The sequence below is a fragment of the Hypanus sabinus genome, unplaced genomic scaffold (assembly GCF_030144855.1).
Source record: "Hypanus sabinus isolate sHypSab1 unplaced genomic scaffold, sHypSab1.hap1 scaffold_1354, whole genome shotgun sequence".
NCBI classification, from domain to species: domain Eukaryota; kingdom Metazoa; phylum Chordata; class Chondrichthyes; order Myliobatiformes; family Dasyatidae; genus Hypanus; species Hypanus sabinus.
The window spans coordinates 29789-54855 of record NW_026779425.1 but is presented as its reverse complement, the minus strand read 5'-3'; the positions used below and the strand labels follow the sequence as shown (position 1 = coordinate 54855).

The following is a 25067-nucleotide window of genomic DNA, read 5'->3' as shown; positions in this document are numbered from 1 at the left end:
GATTGACAGAGACTCTACATACAAACCAGAGAGATGGGATGTGAGTTTGATCGGGGGACTGACAGAGACTCTACATACAAACCAGACAGATGGGATGTGAGTTTGATCGGGGGACTGACAGAGACTCTACATACAAACCAGACAGATGGGATGTGAGTTTGATCGGGGGACTGACAGAGACTCTACATACAAACCAGACAGACGGGATGTGAGTTTGATCGGGGGACTGACAGAGACTCTACATACAAACCAGACAGATGGGATGTGAGTTTGATTGGAGCAGACGGACTGACAGAGACGCTACATACAAACCAGACAGACGGGTTGTGAGTTTGATTGGGGGACTGACAGAGACGCGACATACAAACCAGACAGACGGGATGTCAGTTTGATTGGAGCAGACGGACTGACAGAGACTCTACATACAAACCAGACAGGTGGGATGTGAGATTGATCGGGGGACTGACAGAGACTCTTCATACAAACCAGACAGACGGGATGTGAGTTTGATTGGTGCAGACGGACTGACAGAGACTCTACATACAAACCAGACAGATGGGATGTGAGTTTGATTGGAGCAGGGGGACTGACAGAGACTCTACATACAAACCAGACAGATGGGATATGAGTTTGATCGGGAGACTGACAGAGACTCTACATACAAACCAGACAGATGGGATGTGAGTTTGATCGGGGGACTGACAGAGACTCTACATACAAACCAGACAGATGGGATGTGAGTTTGATCGGGGGACTGACAGAGACTCTACATACAAACCAGACAGACGGGATGTGAGTTTGATCGGGGGACTGACAGAGACTCTACATACAAACCAGACAGATGGGATGTGAGTTTGATTGGGGGATTGACAGAGACTCTACATACAAACCAGACAGACGGGATTTGAGTTTGATCGGGGGATTGACAGAGACTCTACATACAAACCAGACAGACGGGATGTCAGTTTGATTGGAGCAGACGGACTGACAGAGACTCTACATACAAACCAGACAGATGGGATGTGAGTTTGATTGGAGCAGACGGACTGACAGAGACGCTACATACAAACCAGACAGACGGGATGTGAGTTTGATCGGGGGACTGACAGAGACACTACATACAAACCAGACAGATGGGATGTGAGTTTGATTGGGGGATTGACAGAGACTCTACATACAAACCAGACAGACGGGATGTGAGTTTGATTGGAGCAGACGGACTGACAGAGACTCTACATACAAACCAGACAGATGGGATGTGAGTTTGATTGGAGCAGGGGGACTGACAGAGACGCTACATACAAACCATACAGACGGGATGTGAGTTTGATCGGGGGACTGACAGGGACGCTACATACAAACCAGACAGACGGGATGTGAGTTTGATTGGAGCAGACGGACTGACAGAGACTCTACATACAAACCAGACAGATGGGATGTGAGTTTGATTGGAGCAGAAGGACTGACAGAGACTCTACATACAAACCAGACAGACGGGATGTGAGTTTGATTGGAGCTGACGGACTGACAGAGACGCTACATACAAACCAGACAGACGGGATGTGAGTTTGATTGGGGGACTGACAGAGACGCGACATACAAACCAGACAGACGGGATGTCAGTTTGATTGGAGCAGACGGACTGACAGAGACTCTACATACAAACCAGACAGGTGGGATGTGAGTTTGATCGGAGGACTGACAGAGACTCTACATACAAACCAGACAGACGGGATGTGAGTTTGATCGGGGGATTGACAGAGACTCTACATACAAACCAGAGAGATGGGATGTGAGTTTGATCGGGGGACTGACAGAGACTCTACATACAAACCAGACAGATGGGATGTGAGTTTGATCGGGGGACTGACAGAGACTCTACATACAAACCAGACAGATGGGATGTGAGTTTGATCGGGGGACTGACAGAGACTCTACATACAAACCAGACAGACGGGATGTGAGTTTGATCGGGGGACTGACAGAGACTCTACATACAAACCAGACAGACGGGATGTGAGTTTGATTGGAGCAGACGGACTGACAGAGACTCTACATACAAACCAGACAGGTGGGATGTGAGTTTGATTGGAGCAGACGGACTGACAGAGACACTACATACAAACCAGACAGATGGGATGTGAGTTTGATCGGTAGACTGACAGAGACTCTACATACAAACCAGACAGGTGGGATGTGAGTTTGATTGGAGCAGACGGACTGACAGAGACTCTACATACAAAGCAGACAGATGGGATGTGAGTTTGATTGGAGCAGGGGGACTGACAGAGACGCTACATACAAACCAGACAGACGGGATGTGAGTTTGATCGGGGGACTGACAGGGACGCTACATACAAACCAGACAGACGGGATGTGAGTTTGATTGGAGCAGACGGACTGACAGAGACTCTACATACAAACCAGACAGATGGGATGTGAGTTTGATTGGAGCAGACGGACTGACAGAGACTCTACATACAAACCAGACAGACGGGATGTGAGTTTGATTGGAGCAGACGGACTGACAGAGATGCTACATACAAACCAGACAGACGGGATGTGAGTTTGATTGGGGGACTGACAGAGACTCTACATACAAACCAGACAGATGGGATGTGAGTTTGATTGGAGCAGGGGGACTGACAGAGACTCTACATACAAACCAGACAGATGGGATATGAGTTTGATCGGGAGACTGACAGAGACTCTACATACAAACCAGACAGATGGGATGTGAGTTTGATTGGAGCAGGGGGACTGACAGAGACTCTACATACAAACCAGACAGATGGGATATGAGTTTGATCGGGAGACTGACAGAGACTCTACATACAAACCAGACAGATGGGATGTGAGTTTGATCGGGGGACTGACAGAGACTCTACATACAAACCAGACAAATGGGATGTGAGTTTGATCGGGGGACTGACAGAGACTCTACATACAAACCAGACAGACGGGATGTGAGTTTGATCGGGGGACTGACAGAGACTCTACATACAAACCAGACAGATGGGATGTGAGTTTGATTGGGGGATTGACAGAGACTCTACATACAAACCAGACAGACGGGATTTGAGTTTGATCGGGGGATTGACAGAGACTCTACATACAAACCAGACAGATGGGATGTCAGTTTGATTGGAGCAGACGGACTGACAGAGACTCTACATACAAACCAGACAGATGGGATGTGAGTTTGATTGGAGCAGACGGACTGACAGAGACGCTACATACAAACCAGACAGACGGGATGTGAGTTTGATCGGGGGACTGACAGAGACACTACATACAAACCAGACAGATGGGATGTGAGTTTGATTGGGGGATTGACAGAGACTCTACATACAAACCAGACAGACGGGATGTGAGTTTGATTGGAGCAGACGGACTGACAGAGACTCTACATACAAACCAGACAGATGGGATGTGAGTTTGATTGGAGCAGGGGGACTGACAGAGACGCTACATACAAACCATACAGACGGGATGTGAGTTTGATCGGGGGACTGACAGGGACGCTACATACAAACCAGACAGACGGGATGTGAGTTTGATTGGAGCAGACGGACTGACAGAGACTCTACATACAAACCAGACAGATGGGATGTGAGTTTGATTGGAGCAGAAGGACTGACAGAGACTCTACATACAAACCAGACAGACGGGATGTGAGTTTGATTGGAGCTGACGGACTGACAGTGACGCTACATACAAACCAGACAGACGGGATGTGAGTTTGATTGGGGGACTGACAGAGACGCGACATACAAACCAGACAGACAGGATGTCAGTTTGATTGGAGCAGACGGACTGACAGAGACTCTACATACAAACCAGACAGGTGGGATGTGAGTTTGATCGGAGGACTGACAGAGACTCTACATACAAACCAGACAGACGGGATGTGAGTTTGATCGGGGGATTGACAGAGACTCTACATACAAACCAGAGAGATGGGATGTGAGTTTGATCGGGGGACTGACAGAGACTCTACATACAAACCAGACAGATGGGATGTGAGTTTGATCGGGGGACTGACAGAGACTCTACATACAAACCAGACAGATGGGATGTGAGTTTGATCGGGGGACTGACAGAGACTCTACATACAAACCAGACAGACGGGATGTGAGTTTGATCGGGGGACTGACAGAGACTCTACATACAAACCAGACAGATGGGATGTGAGTTTGATTGGAGCAGACGGACTGACAGAGACGCTACATACAAACCAGACAGACGGGATGTGAGTTTGATTGGGGGACTGACAGAGACGCGACATACAAACCAGACAGACGGGATGTCAGTTTGATTGGAGCAGACGGACTGACAGAGACTCTACATACAAACCAGACAGGTGGGATGTGAGATTGATCGGGGGACTGACAGAGACTCTACATACAAACCAGACAGACGGGATGTGAGTTTGATTGGAGCAGACGGACTGACAGAGACTCTACATACAAACCAGACAGATGGGATGTGAGTTTGATTGGAGCAGGGGGACTGACAGAGACTCTACATACAAACCAGACAGATGGGATATGAGTTTGATCGGGAGACTGACAGAGACTCTACATACAAACCAGACAGATGGGATGTGAGTTTGATCGGGGGACTGACAGAGACTCTACATACAAACCAGACAGATGGGATGTGAGTTTGATCGGGGGACTGACAGAGACTCTACATACAAACCAGACAGACGGGATGTGAGTTTGATCGGGGGACTGACAGAGACTCTACATACAAACCAGACAGATGGGATGTGAGTTTGATTGGGGGATTGACAGAGACTCTACATACAAACCAGACAGACGGGATGTGAGTTTGATCGGGGGACTGACAGAGACTCTACATACAAACCAGACAAACGGGATGTCAGTTTGATTGGAGCAGACGGACTGACAGAGACTCTACATACAAACCAGACAGATGGGATGTGAGTTTGATTGGAGCAGACGGACTGACAGAGACGCTACATACAAACCAGACAGACGGGATGTGAGTTTGATCGGGGGACTGACAGAGACACTACATACAAACCAGACAGATGGGATGTGAGTTTGATTGGGGGATTGACAGAGACTCTACATACAAACCAGACAGACGGGATGTGAGTTTGATTGGAGCAGACGGACTGACAGAGACTCTACATACAAACCAGACAGATGGGATGTGAGTTTGATTGGAGCAGGGGGACTGACAGTGACGCTACATACAAACCATACAGACGGGATGTGAGTTTGATCTGGGGACTGACAGGGACGCTACATACAAACCAGACAGACGGGATGTGAGTTTGATTGGAGCAGACGGACTGACAGAGACTCTACATACAAACCAGACAGATGGGATGTGAGTTTGATTGGAGCAGAAGGACTGACAGAGACTCTACATACAAACCAGACAGACGGGATGTGAGTTTGATTGGAGCTGACGGACTGACAGAGACGCTACATACAAACCAGACAGACGGGATGTGAGTTTGATTGGGGGACTGACAGAGACGCGACATACAAACCAGACAGACGGGATGTCAGTTTGATTGGAGCAGACGGACTGACAGAGACTCTACATAGAAACCAGACAGGTGGGATGTGAGTTTGATCGGGGGACTGAAAGAGACTCTACATACAAACCAGACAGACGGGATGTGAGTTTGATTGGGGGACTGACAGAGACTCTACATACAAACCAGACATGTGGGATGTCAGTTTGATCGGGGGACTAACAGAGACTCTACATACAAACCAGACAGACGGGATGTGAGTTTGATCGGGGGATTGACATAGACTCTACATACAAACCAGACAGATGGGATGTGAGTTTGATCGGGGGACTGACAGAGACTCTACATACAAACCAGACAGGTGGGATGTGAGTTTAATCGGGGGACTGACAGAGACTCTACATACAAACCAGACAGGTGGGATGTGAGTTTGATTGGAGCAGACGGACTGACAGAGACTCTACATACAAACCAGACAGACGGGATGTGAGTTTGATTGGGGGATTGACAGAGACTCTACATACAAACCAGACAGACGGGATGTGAGTTTGATCGGGGGATTGACAGAGACTCTACATACAAACCAGACAGATGGGATGTGAGTTTGATCGGGGGACTGACAGAGACTCTACATACAAACCAGACAGATGGGATGCGAGTTTGATCGGGGGACTGACAGAAACTCTACATACAAACCAGACAGATGGGATGTGAGTTTGATTGGAGCAGACGGACTGACAGAGACGCTACATACAAACCAGACAGATGGGATGTGAGTTTGATTGGAGCAGACGGACTGACAGAGACGCTACATACAAACCAGACAGATGGGATGTGAGTTTGATTGGAGCAGACGGACTGACAGAGACTCTACATACAAAACAGACAGATGGGATGTGAGTTTGATCGGGAGACTGACAGAGACTCTACATACAAACCAGACAGACGGGATGTGAGTTTGATTGGAGCTGAAGGACTGACAGAGACGCTACATACAAACCAGACAGACGGGATGTGAGTTTGATTGGGGGACTGACAGAGACGCGACATACAAACCAGACAGACGGGATGTCAGTTTGATTGGAGCAGACGGACTGACAGAGACACTACATAGAAACCAGACAGGTGGGATGTGAGTTTGATCGGGGGACTGAAAGAGACTCTACATACAAACCAGACAGACGGGATGTGAGTTTGATTGGGGGACTGACAGAGACTCTACATACAAACCAGACATGTGGGATGTCAGTTTGATCGGGGGACTAACAGAGACTCTACATACAAACCAGACAGACGGGATGTGAGTTTGATCGGGGGATTGACATAGACTCTACATACAAACCAGACAGATGGGATGTGAGTTTGATCGGGGGACTGACAGAGACTCTACATACAAACCAGACAGGTGGGATGTGAGTTTAATCGGGGGACTGACAGAGACTCTACATACAAACCAGACAGATGGGATGTGAGTTTGATCGGGGGACTGACAGAGACTCTACATACAAACCAGACAGGTGGGATGTGAGTTTAATCGGGGGACTGACAGAGACTCTACATACAAACCAGACAGGTGGGATGTGAGTTTGATTGGAGCAGACGGACTGACAGAGACTCTACATACAAACCAGACAGACGGGATGTGAGTTTGATTGGGGGATTGACAGAGACTCTACATACAAACCAGACAGACGGGATGTGAGTTTGATCGGGGGATTGACAGAGACTCTACATACAAACCAGACAGATGGGATGTGAGTTTGATCGGGGGACTGACAGAAACTCTACATACAAACCAGACAGATGGGATGTGAGTTTGATTGGAGCAGACGGACTGACAGAGACGCTACATACAAACCAGACAGATGGGATGTGAGTTTGATTGGAGCAGACGGACTGACAGAGATGCTACATACAAACCAGACAGATGGGATGTGAGTTTGATTGGAGCAGACGGACTGACAGAGACTCTACATACAAAACAGACAGATGGGATGTGAGTTTGATCGGGAGACTGACAGAGACTCTACATACAAACCAGACAGACGGGATGTGAGTTTGATTGGAGCTGACGGACTGACAGAGACGCTACATACAAACCAGACAGACGGGATGTGAGTTTGATTGGGGGACTGACAGAGACGCGACATACAAACCAGACAGACGGGATGTCAGTTTGATTGGAGCAGACGGACTGACAGAGACTCTACATAGAAACCAGACAGGTGGGATGTGAGTTTGATCGGGGGACTGAAAGAGACTCTACATACAAACCAGACAGACGGGATGTGAGTTTGATTGGGGGACTGACAGAGACTCTACATACAAACCAGACATGTGGGATGTCAGTTTGATCGGGGGACTAACAGAGACTCTACATACAAACCAGACAGACGGGATGTGAGTTTGATCGGGGGATTGACATAGACTCTACATACAAACCAGACAGATGGGATGTGAGTTTGATCGGGGGACTGACAGAGACTCTACATACAAACCAGACAGGTGGGATGTGAGTTTAATCGGGGGACTGACAGAGACTCTACATACAAACCAGACAGGTGGGATGTGAGTTTGATTGGAGCAGACGGACTGACAGAGACTCTACATACAAACCAGACAGACGGGATGTGAGTTTGATTGGGGGATTGACAGAGACTCTACATACAAACCAGACAGACGGGATGTGAGTTTGATCGGGGGATTGACAGAGACTCTACATACAAACCAGACAGATGGGATGTGAGTTTGATCGGGGGACTGACAGAGACTCTACATACAAACCAGACAGATGGGATGTGAGTTTGATCGGGGGACTGACAGAAACTCTACATACAAACCAGACAGATGGGATGTGAGTTTGATTGGAGCAGACGGACTGACAGAGACGCTACATACAAACCAGACAGATGGGATGTGAGTTTGATTGGAGCAGACGGACTGACAGAGACGCTACATACAAACCAGACAGATGGGATGTGAGTTTGATTGGAGCAGACGGACTGACAGAGACTCTACATACAAAACAGACAGATGGGATGTGAGTTTGATCGGGAGACTGACAGAGACTCTACATACAAACCAGACAGATGGGATGTGAGTTTGATCGGGGGACTGACAGAGACTCTACATACAAACCAGACAGATGGGATGTGAGTTTGATCGGGGGACTGACAGAGACTCTACATACAAACCAGACAGGTGGGATGTGAGTTTGATTGGAGCAGACGGACTGACAGAGAATCTACATACAAACCAGACAGACGGGATGTGAGTTTGATTGGGGGATTGACAGAGACTCTACATACAAACCAGACAGACGGGATGTGAGTTTGATCGGGGGATTGACAGAGACTCTACATACAAACCAGACAGATGGGATGTGAGTTTGATCGGGGGACTGACAGAGACTCTACATACAAACCAGACAGATGGGATGTGAGTTTGATTGGAGCAGACGGATTGACAGAGACTCTACATACAAACCAGACAGATGGGATGTGAGTTTGATTGGAGCAGACGGACTGACAGAGACGCTACATACAAACCAGACAGACGGGATGTGAGTTTGATTGGGGGACTGACAGAGACGCTACATACAAACCAGACAGACGGGATGTCAGATTGATTGGAGCAGACGGACTGACAGAGACTCTACATACAAACCAGACAGGTGGGATGTGAGTTTGATCGGGGGATTGACAGAGACTCTACATACAAACCAGACAGACGGGATGTCAGTTTGATTGGAGCAGACGGACTGACAGAGACTCTACATACAAACCAGACAGATGGGATGTGAGTTTGATTGGAGCAGACGGACTGACAGAGACGCTACATACAAACCAGACAGACGGGATGTGAGTTTGATCGGGGGACTGACAGAGACTCTACATACAAACCAGACAGATGGGATGTGAGTTTGATTGGGGGATTGACAGAGACTCTACATACAAACCAGACAGATGGGATGTGAGTTTGATTGGAGCAGACGGACTGACAGAGACTCTACATACAAACCAGACAGATGGGATGTGAGTTTGATTGGAGCAGGGGGACTGACAGAGACGCTACATACAAACCAGACAGACGGGATGTGAGTTTGATCGGGGGACTGACAGGGACGCTACATACAAACCAGACAGACGGGATGTGAGTTTGATTGGAGCAGACGGACTGACAGAGACTCTACATACAAACCAGACAGATGGGATGTGAGTTTGATTGGAGCAGAAGGACTGACAGAGACTCTACATACAAACCAGACAGACGGGATGTGAGTTTGATTGGAGCAGACGGACTGACAGAAACGCTACATACAAACCAGACAGACGGGATGTGAGATTGATTGGGGGATTGACAGAGACGCGACATACAAACCAGACAGACGGGATGTCAGTTTGATTGGAGCAGACGGACTGACAGAGACTCTACATACAAACCAGACAGGTGGGATGTGAGTTTGATCGGGGGACTGACAGAGACTCTACATACAAACCAGACAGACGGGATGTGAGTTTGATCGGGGGACTGACAGAGACTCTACATACAAACCAGACAGGTGGGATGTCAGTTTGATCGGGGGACTGACAGAGACTCTACATACAAACCAGACAGACGGGATGTCAGTTTGATCGGGGGATTGACAGAGACTCTACATACAAACCAGACAGATGGGATGTGAGTTTGATCGGGGGACTGACAGAGACTCTACATACAAACCAGACAGACGGGATGTCAGTTTGATCGGGGGATTGACAGAGACTCTACATACAAACCAGACAGATGGGATGTGAGTTTGATCGGGGGACTGACAGAGACTCTACATACAAACCAGACAGATGGGATGTGAGTTTGATCGGGGGACTGACAGAGACTCTACATACAAACCAGACAGGTGGGATGTGAGTTTGATTGGAGCAGACGGACTGACAGAGAATCTACATACAAACCAGACAGATGGGATGTGAGTTTGATTGGGGGATTGACAGAGACTCTACATACAAACCAGACAGACGGGATGTGAGTTTGATCGGGGGACTGACAGAGACTCTACATACAAACCAGACAGACGGGATGTGAGTTTGATTGGAGCAGACGGACTGATAGAGACTCTACATATAAACCAGACAGATGGGATGTGAGTTTGATCGGGGGACTGACAGAGACGCTACATACAAACCAGACAGATGGGATGTGAGTTTGATCGGGGGACTGACAGAGACTCTACATACAAACCAGACAGATGGGATGTGAGTTTGATCGGGGGACTGACAGAGACTCTACATACAAACCAGACAGACGGGATCTGAGTTTGATTGGGGGATTCACAGAGACTCTACATACAAACCAGACAGACGGGATGTGAGTTTGATTGGGGGACTGACAGAGACGCTACATACAAACCAGACAGGTGGGATGTGAGTTTGATTGGAGCAGACGGACTGACAGAGACTCTACATACAAACCAGACAGGTGGGATGTGAGTTTGATCGGGGGACTGACAGAGACTCTACATACAAACCAGACAGGTGGGATGTGAGTTTGATCGGGGGACTGACAGACACTCTACATACAAACCAGACAGACGGGATGTGAGTTTGATCGGGGGATTGACAGAGACTCTACATACAAACCAGACAGACGGGATGTCAGTTTGATTGGAGCAGACGGACTGACAGAGACTCTACATACAAACCAGACAGATGGGATGTGAGTTTGATTGGAGCAGACGGACTGACAGAGACGCTACATACAAACCAGACAGACGGGATGTGAGTGTGATCGGGGGACTGACAGAGACTCTACATACAAACCAGACAGATGGGATGTGAGTTTGATTGGGGGATTGACAGAGACTCTACATACAAACCAGACAGACGGGATGTGAGTTTGATTGGAGCAGACGGACTGACAGAGACTCTACATACAAACCAGACAGATGGGATGTGAGTTTGATTGGAGCAGGGGGACTGACAGAGACGCTACATACAAACCAGACAGACGGGATGTGAGTTTGATCGGGGGACTGACAGGGACGCTACATACAAACCAGACAGACGGGATGTGAGTTTGATTGGAGCAGACGGACTGACAGAGACTGTACATACAAACCAGACAGATGGGATGTGAGTTTGATTGGAGCGGAAGGACTGACAGAGACTCTACATACAAACCAGACAGACGGGATGTGAGTTTGATTGGAGCAGACGGACTGACAGAGACGCTACATACAAACCAGACAGATGGGATGTGAGTTTGATTGGGGACTGACAGAGACGCGACATACAAACCAGACAGACGGGATGTCAGTTTGATTGGTGCAGACGGACTGACAGAGACTCTACATACAAACCAGACAGGTGGGATGTGAGTTTGATCGGGGGACTGACAGAGACTCTACATACAAACCAGACAGACGGGATGTGAGTTTGATCGGGGGACTGACAGAGACTCTACATACAAACCAGACAGGTGGGATGTCAGTTTGATCGGGGGACTGACAGAGACTCTACATACAAACCAGACAGACGGGATGTGAGTTTGATCGGGGGATTGACAGAGACTCTACATACAAACCAGACAGATGGGATGTGAGTTTGATCGGGGGACTGACAGAGACTCTACATACAAACCAGACAGACGGGATGTGAGTTTGATCGGGGGATTGACAGAGACTCTACATACAAACCAGACAGACGGGATTGTGAGTTTGATCGGGGGATTGACAGAGACTCTACATACAAACCAGACAGATGGGATGTGAGTTTGATCGGGGGACTGACAGAGACTCTACATACAAACCAGACAGATGGGATGTGAGTTTGATCGGGGGACTGACAGGGACGCTACATACAAACCAGACAGACGGGATGTGAGTTTGATTGGAGCAGACGGACTGACAGAGACGCTACATACAAACCAGACAAATGGGATGTGAGTTTGATTGGAGCAGACGGACTGACAGAGACGCTACATACAAACCAGACAGATGGGATGTGAGTTTGATTGGAGCAGACGGACTGACAGAGACTCTACATACAAAACAGACAGATGGGATGTGAGTTTGATCGGGAGACTGACAGAGACTCTACATACAAACCAGACAGATGGGATGTGAGTTTGATCGGGGGACTGACAGAGACTCTACATACAAACCAGACAGATGGGATGTGAGTTTGATCGGGGGACTGACAGAGACTCTACATACAAACCAGACAGGTGGGATGTGAGTTTGATTGGAGCAGACGGACTGACAGAGAGTCTACATACAAACCAGACAGACGGGATGTGAGTTTGATTGGGGGATTGACAGAGACTCTACATACAAACCAGACAGACGGGATGTGAGTTTGATCGGGGGATTGACAGAGACTCTACATACAAACCAGACAGATGGGATGTGAGTTTGATCGGGGGACTGACAGAGACTCTACATACAAACCAGACAGATGGGATGTGAGTTTGATCGGGGGACTGACAGAGACTCTACATACAAACCAGACAGATGGGATGTGCGTTTGATCGGGGGACTGACAGAGACTCTACATACAAACCAGACAGACGGGATGTGAGTTTGATTGGAGCAGACGGACTGACAGAGACGCTACATACAAACCAGACAGATGGGATGTGTGTTTGATTGGAGCAGACGGACTGACAGAGACTCTACATACAAACCAGACAGATGGGATGTGAGTTTGATCGGGGGACTGACAGAGACTCTACATACAAACCAGACAGACGGGATGTGAGTTTGATCGGGGGACTGACAGAGACTCTACATACAAACCAGACAGATGGGATGTGAGTTTGATCGGGGGACTGACAGAGACGCTACATACAAACCAGACAGATGGGATGTGTGTTTGATTGGAGCAGACGGACTGACAGAGACTCTACATACAAACCAGACAGATGGGATGTGAGTTTGATCGGGGGACTGACAGAGACTCTACATACAAACCAGACAGACGGGATGTGAGTTTGATCGGGGGACTGACAGAGACTCTACATACAAACCAGACAGATGGGATGTGAGTTTGATCGGGGGACTGACAGAGACTCTACATACAAAGCAGACAGATGGGATGTGAGTTTGATCGGGGGACTGACAGAGACTCTACATACAAACCAGACAGACGGGATGTGAGTTTGATCGGGGGACTGACAGAGACTCTACATACAAACCAGACAGATGGGATGTGAGTTTGATTGGGGGATTGACAGAGACTCTACATACAAACCAGACAGACGGGATGTGAGTTTGATTGGAGCAGACGGACTGACAGAGACTCTACATACAAACCAGACAGATGGGATGTGAGTTTGATTGGAGCAGGGGGACTGACAGAGACGCTACATACAAACCAGACAGACGGGATGTGAGTTTGATCGGGGGACTGACAGGGACGCTACATACAAACCATTCAGACGGGATGTGAGTTTGATTGGAGCAGACGGACTGACAGAGACTCTACATACAAACCAGACAGATGGGATGTGAGTTTGATTGGAGCAGACGGACTGACAGAGACTCTACATACAAACCAGACAGACGGGATGTGAGTTTGATTGGAGCAGACGGACTGACAGAGACGCTACATACAAACCAGACAGACGGGATGTGAGTTTGATTGGGGGACTGACAGAGACGCGACATACAAACCAGACAGACGGGATGTCAGTTTGATTGGAGCAGACGGACTGACAGAGACTCTACATACAAACCAGACAGGTGGGATGTGAGTTTGATCGGGGGACTGACAGAGACTCTACATACAAACCAGACAGACGGGATGTGAGTTTGATCGGGGGATTGACAGAGACTCTACATACAAACCAGACAGATGGGATGTGAGTTTGATCGGGGGACTGACAGAGACTCTACATACAAACCAGACAGATGGGATGTGAGTTTGATCGGGGGACTGACAGAGACTCTACATACAAACCAGACAGATGGGATGTGAGTTTGATTGGAGCAGACGGACTGACAGAGACGCTACATACAAACCAGACAGATGGGATGTGAGTTTGATTGGAGCAGACGGACTGACAGAGACTCTACATACAAACCAGACAGGTGGGATGTGAGTTTGATCGGGGGACTGACAGAGACTCTACATACAAACCAGACAGACGGGATGTGAGTTTGATCGGGGGATTGACAGAGACTCTACATACAAACCAGACAGATGGGATGTGAGTTTGATCGGGGGCAGACAGAGACTCTACATACAAACCAGACAGATGGGATGTGAGTTTGATCGGGGGACTGACAGAGACTCTACATACAAACCAGACAGACGGGATGTGAGTTTGATCGGGGGATTGACAGAGACTCTACATACAAACCAGACAGATGGGATGTGAGTTTGATCGGGGGACTGACAGAGACTCTACATACAAACCAGACAGACGGGATGTGAGTTTGATCGGGGGATTGACAGAGACTCTACATACAAACCAGACAGACGGGATGTGAGTTTGATCGGGGGATTGACAGAGACTCTACATACAAACCAGACAGATGGGATGTGAGTTTGATCGGGGGACTTACAGAGACTCTACATACAAACCAGACAGATGGGATGTGAGTTTGATCGGGGGACTGACAGAGACTCTACATACAAACCAGACAGATGGGATGTGAGTTTGATTGGAGCAGACGGACTGACAGAGACGCTACATACAAACCAGACAGATGGGATGTGAGTTTGATTGGAGCAGACGGACTGACAGAGACGCGACATACAAACCAGACAGATGGGATGTGAGTTTGATTGGAGCAGACGGACTGACAGAGACTCTACATACAAAACAGACAGATGGGATGTGAGTTTGATCGGGAGACTGACAGAGACTCTACATACAAACCAGACAGATGGGATGTGAGTTTGATCGGGGGACTGACAGAGACTCTACATACAAACCAGACAGATGGGATGTGAGTTTGATCGGGGGACTGACAGAGACTCTACATACAAACCAGACAGGTGGGATGTGAGTTTGATTGGAGCAGACGGACTGACAGAGAGTCTACATACAAACCAGACAGACGGGATGTGAGTTTGATTGGGGGATTGACAGAGACTCTACATACAAACCAGACAGACGGGATGTGAGTTTGATCGGGGGATTGACAGAGACTCTACATACAAACCAGACAGATGGGATGTGAGTTTGATCGGGGGACTGACAGAGACTCTACATACAAAACAGACAGATGGGATGTGAGTTTGATCGGGGGACTGACAGAGACTCTACATACAAACCAGACAGGTGGGATGTGAGTTTGATCGGGGGACTGACGGAGACTCTACAGACAAACCAGACAGACGGGATGTGAGTTTGATTGGAGCAGACGGACTGACAGAGACGCTACATACAAACCAGACAGATGGGATGTGTGTTTGATTGGAGCAGACGGACTGACAGAGACTCTACATACAAACCAGACAGATGGGATGTGAGTTTGATCGGGGGACTGACAGAGACTCTACATACAAACCAGACAGACGGGATGTGAGTTTGATCGGGGGACTGACAGAGACTCTACATACAAACCAGACAGATGGGATGTGAGTTTGATCGGGGGACTGACAGAGACTCTACATACAAACCAGACAGATGGGATGTGAGTTTGATCGGGAAACTGACAGAGACTCTACATACAAACCAGACAGATGGGATGTGAGTTTGATCGGGGGACTGACAGAGACTCTACGTACAAACCAGACAGATGGGATGTGAGTTTGATCGGGGGACTGGCAGAGACTCTACAAACAAACCAGACAGATGGGATGTGAGTTTGATTGGGGGACTGACAGAGACTCTACAAACAAACCAGACAGATGGGATGTGAGTTTGATCGGGGGACTGACAGAGGCTCTACATACAAACCAGACAGACGGGATGTGAGTTTGATCGGGGGACTGACAGAGACTCTACATACAAACCAGACAGATGGGATGTGAGTTTGATTGGGGGATTGACAGAGACTCTACATACAAACCAGACAGACGGGATGTGAGTTTGATTGGAGCGGACGGACTGACAGAGACTCTACATACAAACCAGACAGATGGGATGTGAGTTTGATTGGAGCAGGGGGACTGACAGAGACGCTACATACAAACCAGACAGACGGGATGTGAGTTTGATCGGGGGACTGACAGGGACGCTACATACAAACCATTCAGACGGGATGTGAGTTTGATTGGAGCAGACGGACTGACAGAGACTCTACATACAAACCAGACAGACGGGATGTGAGTTTGATTGGAGCAGACGGACTGACAGAGACGCTACATACAAACCAGACAGACGGGATGTGAGTTTGATTGGGGGACTGACAGAGACGCGACATACAAACCAGACAGACGGGATGTTAGTTTGATTGGAGCAGACGGACTGACAGAGACTCTACATACAAACCAGACACGTGGGATGTGAGTTTGATCGGGGGACTGACAGAGACTCTACATAGAAACCAGACAGACGGGATGTGAGTTTGATCGGGGGATTGACAGAGACTCTACATAGAAACCAGACAGATGGGATGTGAGTTTGATCGGGGGACTGACAGAGACTCTACATACAAACCAGACAGATGGGATGTGAGTTTGATCGGGGGACTGACAGAGACTCTACATACAAACCAGACAGATGGGATGTGAGTTTGATCGGGGGACTGACAGAGACTCTACATACAAACCAGACAGATGGGATGTGAGTTTGATTGGAGCAGACGGACTGACAGAGACGCTACATACAAACCAGACAGATGGGATGTGAGTTTGATTGGAGCAGACGGACTGACAGAGACTCTACATACAAACCAGACAGGTGGGATGTGAGTTTGATCGGGGGACTGACAGAGACTCTACATACAAACCAGACAGACGGGATGTGAGTTTGATCGGGGGATTGACAGAGACTCTACATACAAACCAGACAGATGGGATGTGAGTTTGATCGGGGGCAGACTGAGACTCTACATACAAACCAGACAGATGGGATGTGAGTTTGATCGGGGGACTGACAGAGACTCTACATACAAACCAGTCAGATGGGATGTGAGTTTGATCGGGGGACTGACAGAGACTCTACATACAAACCAGACAGATGGGATGTGAGTTTGATTGGAGCAGACGGACTGACAGAGACTCTACATACAAACCAGACAGACGGGATGTGAGTTTGATTGGAGCAGACGGACTGACAGAGACGCTACATACAAACCAGACAGACGGGATGTGAGTTTGATTGGGGGACTGACAGAGACGCGACATACAAACCAGACAGACGGGATGTCAGTTTGATTGGAGCAGACGGACTGACAGAGACTCTACATACAAACCAGACAGGTGGGATGAGAGTTTGATCGGGGGACTGACAGAGACTCTACATACAAACCAGACAGACGGGATGTGAGTTTGATCGGGGGATTGACAGAGACTCTACATACAAACCAGACAGATGGGATGTGAGTTTGATCGGGGGACTGACAGAGACTCTACATACAAACCAGACAGATGGGATGTGAGTTTGATCGGGGGACTGACAGAGACGCTACATACAAACCAGACAGATGGGATGTGAGTTTGATTGGAGCAGACGGACTGACAGAGACGCTACATACAAACCAGACAGATGGGATGTGAGTTTGATTGGAGCAGACGGACTGACAGAGACTCTACATACAAACCAGACAGGTGGGATGTGAGTTTGATCGGGGGACTGACAGAGACTCTACATACAAACCAGACAGACGGGATGTGAGTTTGATCGGGGGATTGACAGAGACTCTACATACAAACCAGACAGATGGGATGTGAGTTTGATCGGGGGCAGACAGAGACTCTACATACAAACCAGACAGATGGGATGTGAGTTTGATCGGGGGACTGACAGAGACTCTACATACAAACCAGACAGACGGGATGTGAGTTTGATCGGGGGATTGACAGAGACTCTACATACAAACCAGACAGATGGGATGTGAGTTTGATCGGGGGACTGACAGAGACTCTACATACAAACCAGACAGACGGGATGTGAGTTTGATCGGGGGATTGACAGAGACTCTACATACAAACCAGACAGATGGGATGTGAGTTTGATCGGGGGACTGACAGAGACTCTACATACAAACCAGACAGATGGGATGTGAGTTTGATCGGGGGACTGACAGAGACTCTACATACAAACCAGACAGATGGGATGTGAGTTTGATTGGAGCAGACGGACTGACAGAGACTCTACATACAAACCAGACAGACGGGATGTGAGTTTGATTGGAGCAGACGGACTGACAGAGACGCTACATACAAACCAGACAGACGGGATGTGAGTTTGATTGGGGGACTGACAGAGACGCGACATACAAACCAGACAGACGGGATGTCAGTTTGATTGGAGCAGACGGACTGACAGAGACTCTACATACAAACCAGACAGGTGGGATGTGAGTTTGATCGGGGGACTGACAGACTCTACATACAAACCAGACAGACGGGATGTGAGTTTGATCGGGGGATTGACAGAGACTCTACATACAAACCAGACAGATGGGATGTGAGTTTGATCGGGGGACTGACAGAGACTCTACATACAAACCAGACAGATGGGATGTGAGTTTGATCGGGGGACTGACAGGGACGCTACATACAAACCAGACAGACGGGATGTGAGTTTGATTGGAGCAGACGGACTGACAGAGACGCTACATACAAACCAGACAGATGGGATGTGAGTTTGATTGGAGCAGACGGACTGACAGAGACGCTACATACAAACCAGACAGATGGGATGTGAGTTTGATTGGAGCAGACGGACTGACAGAGACTCTACATACAAAACAGACAGATGGGATGTGAGTTTGATCGGGAGACTGACAGAGACTCTACATACAAACCAGACAGATGGGATGTGAGTTTGATCGGGGGACTGACAGAGACTCTACATACAAACCAGACAGATGGGATGTGAGTTTGATCGGGGGACTGACAGAGACTCTACATACAAACCAGACAGGTGGGATGTGAGTTTGATTGGAGCAGACGGACTGACAGAGAGTCTACATACAAACCAGACAGACGGGATGTGAGTTTGATTGGGGGATTGACAGAGACTCTACATACAAACCAGACAGACGGGATGTGAGTTTGATCGGGGGATTGACAGAGACTCTACATACAAACCAGACAGATGGGATGTGAGTTTGATCGGGGGACTGACAGAGACTCTACATACAAACCAGACAGATGGGATGTGAGTTTGATCGGGGGACTGACAGAGACTCTACATACAAACCAGACAGATGGGATGTGCGTTTGATCGGGGGACTGACAGAGACTCAACATACAAACCAGACAGACGGGATGTGAGTTTGATTGGAGCAGACGGACTGACAGAGACGCTACATACAAACCAGACAGATGGGATGTGTGTTTGATTGGAGCAGACGGACTGACAGAGACTCTACATACAAACCAGACAGATGGGATGTGAGTTTGATCGGGGGACTGACAGAGACTCTACATACAAACCAGACAGACGGGATGTGAGTTTGATCGGGGGACTGACAGAGACTCTACATACAAACCAGACAGATGGGATGTGAGTTTGATCGGGGGACTGACAGAGACTCTACATACAAACCAGACAGGTGGGATGTGAGTTTGATTGGAGCAGACGGACTGACAGAGACTCTACATACAAACCAGACAGATGGGATGTGAGTTTGATCGGGAGACTGACAGAGACTCTACATACAAACCAGACAGATGGGATGTGAGTTTGATCGGGGGACTGACAGAGACTCTACATACAAAGCAGACAGATGGGATGTGAGTTTGATCGGGGGACTGACAGAGACTCTACATACAAACCAGACAGACGGGATGTGAGTTTGATCGGGGGACTGACAGAGACTCTACATACAAACCAGACAGATGGGATGTGAGTTTGATTGGGGGATTGACAGAGACTCTACATACAAACCAGACAGACGGGATGTGAGTTTGATTGGAGCAGACGGACTGACAGAGACTCTACATACAAACCAGACAGATGGGATGTGAGTTTGATTGGAGCAGGGGGACTGACAGAGACGCTACATACAAACCAGACAGACGGGATGTGAGTTTGATCGGGGGACTGACAGGGACGCTACATACAAACCATTCAGACGGGATGTGAGTTTGATTGGAGCTGACGGACTGACAGAGACTCTACATACAAACCAGACAGATGGGATGTGAGTTTGATTGGAGCAGACGGACTGACAGAGACTCTACATACAAACCAGACAGACGGGATGTGAGTTTGATTGGAGCAGACGGACTGACAGAGACGCTACATACAAACCAGACAGACGGGATGTGAGTTTGATTGGAGGACTGACAGAGACGCGACATACAAACCAGACAGACGGGATGTCAGTTTGATTGGAGCAGACGGACTGACAGAGACTCTACATACAAACCAGACAGGTGGGATGTGAGTTTGATTGGGGGACTGACAGAGACTCTACATACAAACCAGACAGACGGGATGTGAGTTTGATCGGGGGATTGACAGAGACTCTACATACAAACCAGACAGATGGGATGTGAGTTTGATCGGGGGACTGACAGAGACTCTACATACAAACCAGACAGATGGGATGTGAGTTTGATCGGGGGACTGACAGAGACTCTACATACAAACCAGACAGATGGGATGTGAGTTTGATTGGAGCAGACGGACTGACAGAGACGCTACATACAAACCAGACAGATGGGATGTGAGTTTGATTGGAGCAGACGGACTGACAGAGACTCTACATACAAACCAGACAGGTGGGATGTGAGTTTGATCGGGGGACTGACAGAGACTCTACATACAAACCAGACAGACGGGATGTGAGTTTGATCGGGGGATTGACAGAGACTCTACATACAAACCAGACAGATGGGATGTGAGTTTGATCGGGGGCAGACAGAGACTCTACATACAAACCAGACAGATGGGATGTGAGTTTGATCGGGGGACTGACAGAGACTCTACATACAAACCAGACAGACGGGATGTGAGTTTGATCGGGGGATTGACAGAGACTCTACATACAAACCAGACAGATGGGATGTGAGTTTGATCGGGGGACTGACAGAGACTCTACATACAAACCAGACAGACGGGATGTGAGTTTGATCGGGGGATTGACAGAGACTCTACATACAAACCAGACAGACGGGATGTGAGTTTGATCGGGGGATTGACAGAGACTCTACATACAAACCAGTCAGATGGGATGTGAGTTTGATCGGGGGACTGACAGAGACTCTACATACAAACCAGACAGATGGGATGTCAGTTTGATCGTGGGACTGACAGAGACTCTACATACAAACCAGACAGATGGGATGTGAGTTTGATTGGAGCAGACGGACTGACAGAGACGCTACATACAAACCAGACAGATGGGATGTGAGTTTGATTGGAGCAGACGGACTGACAGAGACGCGACATACAAACCAGACAGATGGGATGTGAGTTTGATTGGAGCAGACGGACTGACAGAGACTCTACATACAAAACAGACAGATGGGATGTGAGTTTGATCGGGAGACTGACAGAGACTCTACATACAAACCAGACAGATGGGATGTGAGTTTGATCGGGGGACTGACAGAGACTCTACATACAAACCAGACAGATGGGATGTGAGTTTGATCGGGGGACTGACAGAGACTCTACATACAAACCAGACAGGTGGGATGTGAGTTTGATTGGAGCAGACGGACTGACAGAGAGTCTACATACAAACCAGACAGACGGGATGTGAGTTTGATTGGGGGATTGACAGAGACTCTACATACAAACCAGACAGACGGGATGTGAGTTTGATCGGGGGATTGACAGAGACTCTACATACAAACCAGACAGATGGGATGTGAGTTTGATCGGGGGACTGACAGAGACTCTACATACAAACCAGACAGACGGGATGTGAGTTTGATCGGGGGATTGACAGAGACTCTACATACAAACCAGACAGATGGGATGTGAGTTTGATCGGGGGACTGACAGAGACTCTACATACAAACCAGACAGGTGGGATGTGAGTTTGATCGGGGGACTGACGGAGACTCTACAGACAAACCAGACAGACGGGATGTGAGTTTGATTGGAGCAGACGGACTGACAGAGACGCTACATACAAACCAGACAGACGGGATGTGAGTTTGATTGGAGCAGACGGACTGACAGAGACTCTACATACAAACCAGACAGATGGGATGTGAGTTTGATCGGGAAACTGACAGAGACTCTACATACAAACCAGACAGATGGGATGTGAGTTTGATCGGGGGACTGACAGAGACTCTACGTACAAACCAGACAGATGGGATGTGAGTTTGATCGGGGGACTGACAGAGACTCTACAAACAAACCAGACAGATGGGATGTGAGTTTGATCGGGGGACTGACAGAGACTCTACAAACAAACCAGACAGATGGGATGTGAGTTTGATCGGGGGACTGACAGAGGCTCTACATACAAACCAGACAGACGGGATGTGAGTTTGATCGGGGGACTGACAGAGACTCTACATACAAACCAGACAGATGGGATGTGAGTTTGATTGGGGGATTGACAGAGACTCTACATACAAACCAGACAGACGGGATGTGAGTTTGATTGGAGCGGACGGACTGACAGAGACTCTACATACAAACCAGACAGATGGGATGTGAGTTTGATTGGAGCAGGGGGACTGACAGAGACGCTACATACAAACCAGACAGACGGGATGTGAGTTTGATCGGGGGATTGACAGGGACGCTACATACAAACCATTCAGACGGGATGTGAGTTTGATTGGAGCAGACGGACTGACAGAGACTCTACATACAAACCAGACAGACGGGATGTGAGTTTGATTGGAGCAGACGGACTGACAGAGACGCTACATACAAACCAGACAGACGGGATGTGAGTTTGATTGGGGGACTGACAGAGACGCGACATACAAACCAGACAGACGGGATGTTAGTTTGATTGGAGCAGACGGACTGACAGAGACTCTACATACAAACCAGACACGTGGGATGTGAGTTTGATCGGGGGACTGACAGAGACTCTACATAGAAACCAGACAGACGGGATGTGAGTTTGATCGGGGGATTGACAGAGACTCTACATAGAAACCAGACAGATGGGATGTGAGTTTGATCGGGGGACTGACAGAGACTCTACATACAAACCAGACAGATGGGATGTGAGTTTGATCGGGGGACTGACAGAGACTCTACATACAAACCAGACAGATGGGATGTGAGTTTGATCGGGGGACTGACAGAGACTCTACATACAAACCAGACAGATGGGATGTGAGTTTGATTGGAGCAGACGGACTGACAGAGACGCTACATACAAACCAGACAGATGGGATGTGAGTTTGATTGGAGCAGACGGACTGACAGAGACTCTACATACAAACCAGACAGGTGGGATGTGAGTTTGATCGGGGGACTGACAGAGACTCTACATACAAACCAGACAGACGGGATGTGAGTTTGATCGGGGGATTGACAGAGACTCTACATACAAACCAGACAGATGGGATGTGAGTTTGATCGGGGGCAGACTGAGACTCTACATACAAACCAGACAGATGGGATGTGAGTTTGATCGGGGGACTGACAGAGACTCTACATACAAACCAGACAGATGGGATGTGAGTTTGATCGGGGGACTGACAGAGACTCTACATACAAACCAGACAGATGGGATGTGAGTTTGATTGGAGCAGACGGACTGACAGAGACTCTACATACAAACCAGACAGACGGGATGTGAGTTTGATTGGAGCAGACGGACTGACAGAGACGCTACATACAAACCAGACAGACGGGATGTGAGTTTGATTGGGGGACTGACAGAGACGCGACATACAAACCAGACAGACGGGATGTCAGTTTGATTGGAGCAGACGGACTGACAGAGACTCTACATACAAACCAGACAGGTGGGATGTGAGTTTGATCGGGGGACTGACAGAGACTCTACATACAAACCAGACAGACGGGATGTGAGTTTGATCGGTGGATTGACAGAGACTCTACATACAAACCAGACAGATGGGATGTGAGTTTGATCGGGGGACTGACAGAGACTCTACATACAAACCAGACAGATGGGATGTGAGTTTGATCGGGGGACTGACAGAGACTCTACATACAAACCAGACAGATGGGATGTGAGTTTGATTGGAGCAGACGGACTGACAGAGACGCTACATAGAAACCAGACATATGGGATGTGAGTTTGATTGGAGCAGACGGACTGACAGAGACTCTACATACAAACCAGACAGGTGGGATGTGAGTTTGATCGGGGGACTGACAGAGACTCTACATACAAACCAGACAGACGGGATGTGAGTTTGATCGGGGGATTGACAGAGACTCTACATACAAACCAGACAGATGGGATGTGAGTTTGATCGGGGGCAGACAGAGACTCTACATACAAACCAGACAGATGGGATGTGAG

General features: G+C 48.4%; 1 protein-coding gene across 1 annotated transcript in view; it reads left to right on the top strand.

Moving 5' to 3' along the window:
- Nucleotides 1-25067, top strand: part of arl2 (ADP-ribosylation factor-like 2) — an 84809-nt gene that overhangs the window by 33823 nt on the left and 25919 nt on the right. The window lies entirely within an intron of this gene.